Genomic DNA, 8273 nt, shown 5'->3' with positions numbered 1-8273 from the left:
CATATGGAAATTGAAATGCATTCATTCCTTCTTTAATGACTAGATTTTAAAGGTTTGGTTGCCAATCACAGGACAAGGCAAAGCATCAAAGAAATGCTTTCAGGGAACATTTAACTGTACAAATAAGATCAAAAAATTCTGTAAGTATTTGATGTGGCATTGGTTACAAATGCATATTTCTTTTAGCTATGCTTAATTTTTCAGGCGACTGGTGTAGGAGGATCTTCTTTCTATGTGTTGCTTTCACTGGTTAAATAAAGAGACTGCCTTGCAAAAACAATCTTAACAATCATAAATCAGGGTATTTGGAAAACATTGGGATCCCACAGAATCAAAGCAATGAACATAGAAACTGCTTTTGAATTGAGAGAAATCAAGTCTTCATGAGAGGAAGGAATTCGAATTGGAAGCTAGGATAAATAAACTGCAGTGTTTTCTTCAACAATGAGTTCAGATCCAATTGCAAATCAAGACGATATAGAAAATTCTCTAGTTGTGGAATACCAGAACCTATATTAGTAAAGGACAGGGCAGAAGGACGTGTGAGTCAATCAAAGAATATGGGGAAAGACAGCTAAACTTAGGACCATTTGAGTGGTAGTATGGAAACTTAATACAATAGAAGCTAACTGGAATATACACATAAATGAAGGTGATCTGAAAGAAATCACCAAATAGTAGGCAGAAGGGATGTTCAAAGAATGGGTGTTAGAACACAGTGGTTTAAAGGGTTTTAAGAAAATAGTGATACATGGAGGTCTAGACTGAGATGATTTGAGAGGAGACAGAGAAATTACTAATATTAAGGACCCTTTGAAAAGTTTATATGCTAACACAGTAGAGTAAAAGCTTCCTAAAAGGTATATACACATATACATATAAAAGTTAATATGGGACACCTTATAATGGAACAATGCTCCTACTTAATACTATAGGATAGCAAATAAAAGTCCAATGAAAAGAAAGGGTTACCTCTTTAGAGTTCTTGGACAGTGAGGTCCCACAGAAACCCAATTGTTGCCAGTGTTTTTCTTCTACAACTTGACAGTAAGATTCTATTGATGAAGAAACTAACAGAGTCCAGAACATGAAGAAATCAATATGGTACTTACCTAGAAGCTGAATCCCTACTGGCTTTCTTTTTAAAGTACTCAAATGTGCTATGCCTACTACCAGAGGAATTATCAGTCTTACTGAACTCTGAATTTTGTAGGCAAATGGATGGAGCTAGAAAACATCATTTTGAGCGAGGTAACCCAGATACAGAAAGGCTATTATCACGTGTACTGACTCATAAGGGGTTTTTAAACATAAAACAAAGAAACCCAGCCCACAAATCACAATCACAGAAAACCTAGACAACAATGAAGACCCTAAGAGAGACATACATGGATCTAATATACATGAGAAGTAGAAAAAAAAAACAAGATTTCCTGAGTAAATTGGGAGCATGGGGACCTTGAGAGAGTGCTAAAAGGGAGAGGAGATGTAGGGAGGGGAGCAGAGGAAAATGTAGAGCTCAATAAAAATAATAATAATTAAAAAACACTTCAACCCTCCCTCAAGATTCCCATGCTCCCAGTTTACTCAGGAAAGCTTGTCGTTTTCTACTTCCCATGTAGATTAGATATATGTAAGTGAGGGAGGGACCTAATCAAAGCACATTGTACAAAACTTTCAAAGAACAAAAAATTAAAGAAAATATTATGAGCGTATCTAATTATATTGAACTTGCACACCAAAGAAGAGCCAAGCTATATGGTAAGCTTTATATACATTTTACTACAACAGAATGTGGAAAAGTATTAACATGTCTACTTTAGTGAATTCCAGCCAATCAAACAAAGTAGTGGAAGTATGACAGATGATGGCAGCTACTGTGAGGACTACAATGAGAAGGGCATTGTCTAGAAAAATATCCTCTCTGACCTGTAATTAAGCATGCTTCCCAACAGGAGTCCACTGCAGAGATAGTTCCCAAATCTCAGAGGTGTAAGAGCTGTTCTAGTTTTCATTGGAAGTGGGAGAATGTCCTGATGCCTTTTCTTTGGCTATGTGCCAAATAGTCATTTTCTACTGAAAGCCTCAGATGCATACAGGTGAGTGTTAGTAGATAGAAGGTTATAGAAGAGTTGACTCCACTAGTGATTGAACTAATGGCTACCCACATAATAGAATTGATGCTGACCCATAGTCCTACAAACTCTTTTTAAATTTTCACATTAAGCTTTTATTTTTCTGCTGTAATTTGGGCTTCAAGGTATAAAGAAATGTATATTTATCCATAATTTTATGTTGTAATAAAAAAATCTATAAAATGAAACTTAAACTAGATGTTATCTTTTGCTCAGATCTGATTGGATTATTTTGATGTTTTGTATATTTTAGTATTTTCTTGATTTCTTGATGTGAGTATCTTAGGGATTTTGTTGCTATGAAGAGACATGATGACCATGGAAACTCTTATAAATGAAAAACATTTAATTGAGGGAACTTGCTTACTGCTTCAGAGGTTCAATTCATTATCATAAGGCAGGAGCATAGTAGCATGTAGGCAGATATGGTGCTGGAGCTGAGGGTCCTACATCTTGACTTAAAGGCAACAGGAAGGCAATGACTCACTGGGTAGTATCCAAAACATAGAAAACCTAAAAATTCACACCTACAGTGACACACTTCCTTCAATAAGGTCATAACCACTCCAACAAAGCCACATCTCCTAATAGTGTCACTCCCTATGAGATTGGGGAGCCAAATATATTCAAACTGGCATATTCCACTTCCTAGCCCCGTTACCCTTTAACAATATTATAATGCAAAAATCATTTAGTCCAACTGCAAAAGTCCCCATAGTCTACCAGAGTCTCAACAATGGTTGAATGTTCAAAGTTCTAAATCTCTTCTGAGATTGATACAATGTCTTAGTATAAGCCCCTGTAAAGTCAAATGAAAAGGTTTACCACATACTTCCAACATACATTAACATGGGGTATACATTATCATTCTTGTTTTCTCCATTGATGGTGAAAGAAAGCTTTGCTGGGTATAGTAGTCTGGGCTTGCATCCATGGTTTCTTAGTGTCTGCAGCACATCTATCCAAGACCTTCTGGCTTTCATGGTTTCCATAGAGAAGTCAGGTGTAATTATGATAGGTTTACCTTTATATGTTACTTGACCTTTTTCCTTTGCAGCTCTTAAAAATTGAAATACACATGTACTAGCACCCATATATATACACACAAAGTAAAGTGACTAAAATAAAACTTAAAATTCTTTAAAAAAAAAAAAAACAACCTCTGCTGCTCTTGTGCATGCTGCCAGTTTCTGTAGGGTCCCATGTGCATCTGTAGTATCACTATTTGCTGGTAATTATGTCACCTATGATTATTACAACCTTTCTTCATCTGTGTCTTCATCTTAATCTTCTCTTTCCTTTACTTTTCTTTTACTTTATAGATCCCTGAGCCTTGAGGGGAACACTGAGGACTTTAATATAGACATCCCATTTAGTGCTGAGTACTCCCAAGTCTCTTATTCTCAGCATATTCTCCAGCAATGTCTCTGTTAATTACCATCTAGTATAAGAAGTGGCTACACTGATGAGGGTTGAGTGATACTCAGATCGTGGATATAATTATTTGTTGTTAGAAGTCATTTTATTGCTATGTTCCCTTAGCAGAATGATATTTGTAAGTTTTCCCAAAGGACATATCAACTATCTAGTCTCCAATTGTTGCCCACTTTAGCAGTTTCAGATATAAAATGTAATTCATGAAGGGGGCTTTAAATCTAATTTTAAAGCTGATTGGTTACTCCTGTAACATCTGTACCACAATTGCACTAGCATATCCTGCAGTCCGGTTGCTATTGTAGGTTACAGAGCTTGTAGCTGTGTGATATTTATTGATGATTACTTTTCTTCTCTGGTAGCATACAAAGTGACTTTCAGTACTATGAATGTTTATCAGTAACAGTCAAGCTTCAGCTGGATAGCAGCTCAATTTCTCCATATTCCAAGGCATAAATAAGTTGTGTCTTCAGCAACAGAGTCTTAACAGCAGGTTATGGAGAGTAACCAAACAGCTTTGGAAATAGGCTGTGATGTTTGTGGAGATGTCAAGGGGACCTTTTGCCCAAGGAATCAAAAAGATATAAATCATTCCTGGAAGTTTTATTTGGTAGCATAAGATCTCCTTTTGGAAGTATTCTCTCCCAAGTTATATGGAAACTCCATCTAAATTCCCTTAAGGTATGTGAGTATTTTAGGAAGCTTCTATGGTGGTAGGTTTCTATGTGACTTTTCAAAGGCCCATTGTGATGTTTTGTCTCCCTTTATTCTCTTTTTACCCTTCTCCCCTGCACTCTCCTCAGTTTAATCCTTCTATTCTAGTTTCCCCATCATCTCTTCATAATTCTATATTCCTTTTACCCATTCTTAGAAAAAGACCTCCTACTTCCTTGTCCATTACTAGGTAACTAACTTCAGGGCTTTTCAGATTGCAACACACATATATCTAAAGTTTAAAAGCTAATATCCATGTTCATAGGGAAAGCCAGTATTTGTTTTTAAGAGTCTGGAGCAATATCACTTAGGGCGATTGTTTGTAGCTCCATCTATTTTCCTGTAAGTTTAATTTTTTTCTTAACAATTGAAATATATTGCACTATGTTTAATGTTCCATCTTCCTTCATGGTTTATTTTCCCTATAACATTTTATTTGCTCCTTGGGAGTTTCACATCATGAACCCCAATCACAGTTTCTTCCCAGTATTTCCATATCCACTCTCCCTTCTGACTTCCCCCACAAAAGAAGTTAAATATAAACATAAGGAAATAAAGAAAAAAGAACAAAACTGCAAGTCCACTTTGGGTTATCTATATACTCGTGGAGCACGACTGAGCCTTAAATAGAACTGAATCCTCTCCCCCAACTTCACCAGACACCATCAGTTATGAAGAGTTACTCTTCAACATTTCCATCACACCTTTTAAGATTTTATTTGGTGGTTTACTGTCTAGGCTTTTACTTGGGGGAGGAATTGCAAGTAGGGTTGTCACAGAGCCTACTATGTCCCCCCTCTCAACTGTGCAACTGCAGTCATCAATATCACAACAAAAGTAGCTTTCCTGCTCTTCACTGTCAACAGGAGCAGACAGGGATCATGGGTCTGCACATCGTTTTTATGAAAGGCATAGGCTATAACATGGTCTAATGCTACAGTAGAGCCCTGGACATAGACAAGGACCTCAAAGGCTTCCTAGAACACCAGACATCAAAACAGACCCCAGCTACACTAGGACCATGGGCCAAGACATGACTCTCTGTGGCAGGAATAACCTGGGCATCACCAGGGCCTCAGGTGGCATGTCAGACTTTTTATATCAAAATGCCAACCACATACACATACACAAGGTCACAGCCTATGGACATAGATTAGGTTATAGGAAAGACTATGACCTTCTTGATAGCCCTTGGTGGTAACATGTGCCAGAGACACCATTCCAATTCTCTCAAGAAATGGCTGGACATGGTGTGGGCATTTATGGGCCTGGCTGGCTCACCTGACTGCTGACTTTTCTGCCTAGACACTTTCCCAGTAATGTTCCATATTTTCATGATACTTTTGTCAGTTTTTGGATATATAGATTGATTCCAATTATGAACTATTAAGAATAGTGCAGCAATAACTATAATATGAGAAAGTATGTGGAGTCCTTTGGAGATATGCCCAAGAGTAGGATCGTTGGACTGTTTTGAGGATAAATTTTCAAATTTTTGGAGGAATCTCTATGCTGATGTTCATAAGCAACATCCCAGCTTGCACTCCAATCGTTAAGGAAACATTTTACCTTTCCCCACATCTCCACAACCATATGCTGCTTTCTGTTTTATTTATCTTGGACATTCTACTGTGATAAAATGAAATCTCAAAGCAGTTTAATTTGAATTTTCTCAACAGCTATTTTCTTAGTCATTTATTTTTGATCTTTTAAGAAATTTCCCTTTAGAACACTCATCCATTGCTAGTGAAAATGCAAACTTGTGCATCCACTTTGGAAATCAGTGTGGCAGTTTCTCAGGAAACTGGGAGCCAAAATACCTCAGGATCCAGCAAAAACACTCTTAGGAATATACCCAAGAAATGCCAAAACATACTACAAAAGCATTTGTTCAACTATAGAGTGAGTTTCTTGGGCCAGAGTGTGACTCAAGTAATAGAGAAGATGAGAAGGGATTTTATTTTTGGGTCTCCAGATGGTTGTATGAGCAGTTTTTTAGGACCTGGAAGCTGCACTCTTCTGTGGGTAACTAGTGAAGAAACTGGCGTATGAGGGGTTCTATGACCTAAGTAGAGCCTTGGTGATGTCACAAAGCCCTGGGTGGGAGTTGTGCATCTGTACCACTAGGGACACTAGACTCCCTTCAAGGTTGGTTCACTATCTTCATAATGGCTGTGGAGGTCAGTTCAGCTCCTGAGCCCCATGATTGTTCAACAGGCTTTTGGTGCCTGAACGTTTCCAGAGGACGGAATCTGGACAACTAGGACATTTTCTATTGACACTCATGATGGAGGCAACGACTTTGTGTCTGGTTTAAACAGACAACCTTTTCCAACCCAGAGAGTGGGCAGCTATGATGCCCAAGCACAGAAAGCCACAAAATAGTGGACCAGGAGTGCCGTGGCCTACTACACTAGGTCTACAGCCATGATGAAGATGCCTCTGAGTATGAGAGGTGGGCCACCTCTCCAGAAGAGGGATGGGTAATCTCTCCAGAAGCAAAACCTGGACAGGCCTTTCAAGGCCCTGGAGAACATTGTTGGCTGCAGAATTTCTCATGGATGGAAAGAAGGCAATGAGCCAGTCACTCGGTGGAATGCCATTGTTCTAGATCAATTGCCGACAAATCTTTCTATTTCCTGAAGTATGATGGGATTGATGTGTCTACGAATTGGAGCTTCCCAGCAATGAAAGGATTTTAAACCTTAATATCCTGCCTAATAAAGTATCATTTCCTCAGGTGACAGACACCCACCTCGCAAACACCATAGTTGGCAGAGCAGTGAAACATAAATTCGAGGGCAAAAATAGCTCTAAGGTTGAGTGGAGGGGGGTGGTCCTAGAGGAGGTGCCGATCATGAAGCCCTGGTTCTACATTACCTACAAGAAAGATCCGGTCTTATACATTTACCACCTCCTGGATGACTACATTGAAGGCACATCATGCCAGAGTGTCCTCCAGTAGAGGTGACCTCAGAAGTAGGCAGGGATGTCATGATAGGCAAATGTGTGCAGTACAACAAAAACAACAGAACCCAAAAGTCAAGCAAAATCATTCACCAAGTTCCCACTAAACCTCCCATGTATTTCATCAAGCTTGATAACGATGTCCATATCTATGTCTATGATTTGGTGAAGAGCCGTTAAAGTGAAATTCACAAAGTGTGGAGGAACAGACATAAAATTGTATTGGGAGGAATGCTTTTTTTTTCAGCGATACATAAGGTCCTCTAATATTCCTGGTATCTTTTCCAAATCTCCCGTGATTTGATGGAGGCATCCCATTTAGAGTTGTGTATTTCAAGGTTTGTCTTGCTCTAAAAATTTGTAAACATGCAAAAAAAAAGAAATTTCCCTTTAGTTTTATAAACTCTTTAAAATTTGGTTCTGTGTTTTCTAGATATTCAGTTTTTAAAATTTATTTACAGATTTAAATACTTCACATTTATCAGAATTATATGAATTTTTCCCATGCTGCATGCTACCACTTTGTTCAAAAGGTCTTGTGCTTTGCTGTAGGAAGTATTTAAGGTTCCTGAAGTCTCACTTAGTAACTGGGGTCTTAATGCCTGTGCTATCAGTGTTTTGTTCAGAGTTCTTTCCTGTGTCAATGAATCCAGTTCTATTCTGCATTTGCTCTTCTTTCAGATTCATCATATCTGGTCTTACAGTGATGCCCGTGGTCCATTATAGTTGACATCTGCATTACACTTATCTTTATATATTATAAGCAATTGGAATCTTTGACAGAAATCTTTGGATATTATAACACAAAGACTAGAGGCCTCCGAGTGACCTAAGAATGAATAATTTGTACCTACAAGTTACATTATAATATTAAATTCTATTGCAAGACAATTTTGGAGTCATTTTACAGAACAGCTACAGGCTGGGTATCCGGAGACTGGTCCCACAAGTGAGCACTTTTATTTTTAACAAACTGAGAACCAGGTTATACTTAGAAATATATATGTATATACATATAGATAT

At 38.0% G+C, this 8273-nt stretch overlaps 1 pseudogene; it reads left to right on the top strand.

Moving 5' to 3' along the window:
- The first annotated feature begins 6773 nt into the window (after nucleotides 1-6773).
- On the top strand, nucleotides 6774-7430 carry LOC126493835 (Y-linked testis-specific protein 1-like; annotated as a pseudogene).
- The last annotated feature ends 843 nt before the right edge of the window (nucleotides 7431-8273 follow it).

This window comes from Alexandromys fortis, unplaced genomic scaffold, assembly GCF_014885135.2.
Source record: "Alexandromys fortis isolate MF-2015 unplaced genomic scaffold, M_Fortis_MF-2015_v1.1 scaffold_356, whole genome shotgun sequence".
Classification (NCBI taxonomy): domain Eukaryota; kingdom Metazoa; phylum Chordata; class Mammalia; order Rodentia; family Cricetidae; genus Alexandromys; species Alexandromys fortis.
Note: the sequence above shows the minus strand (reverse complement) of the source record. Positions and strands in the feature narration are given on the sequence as shown.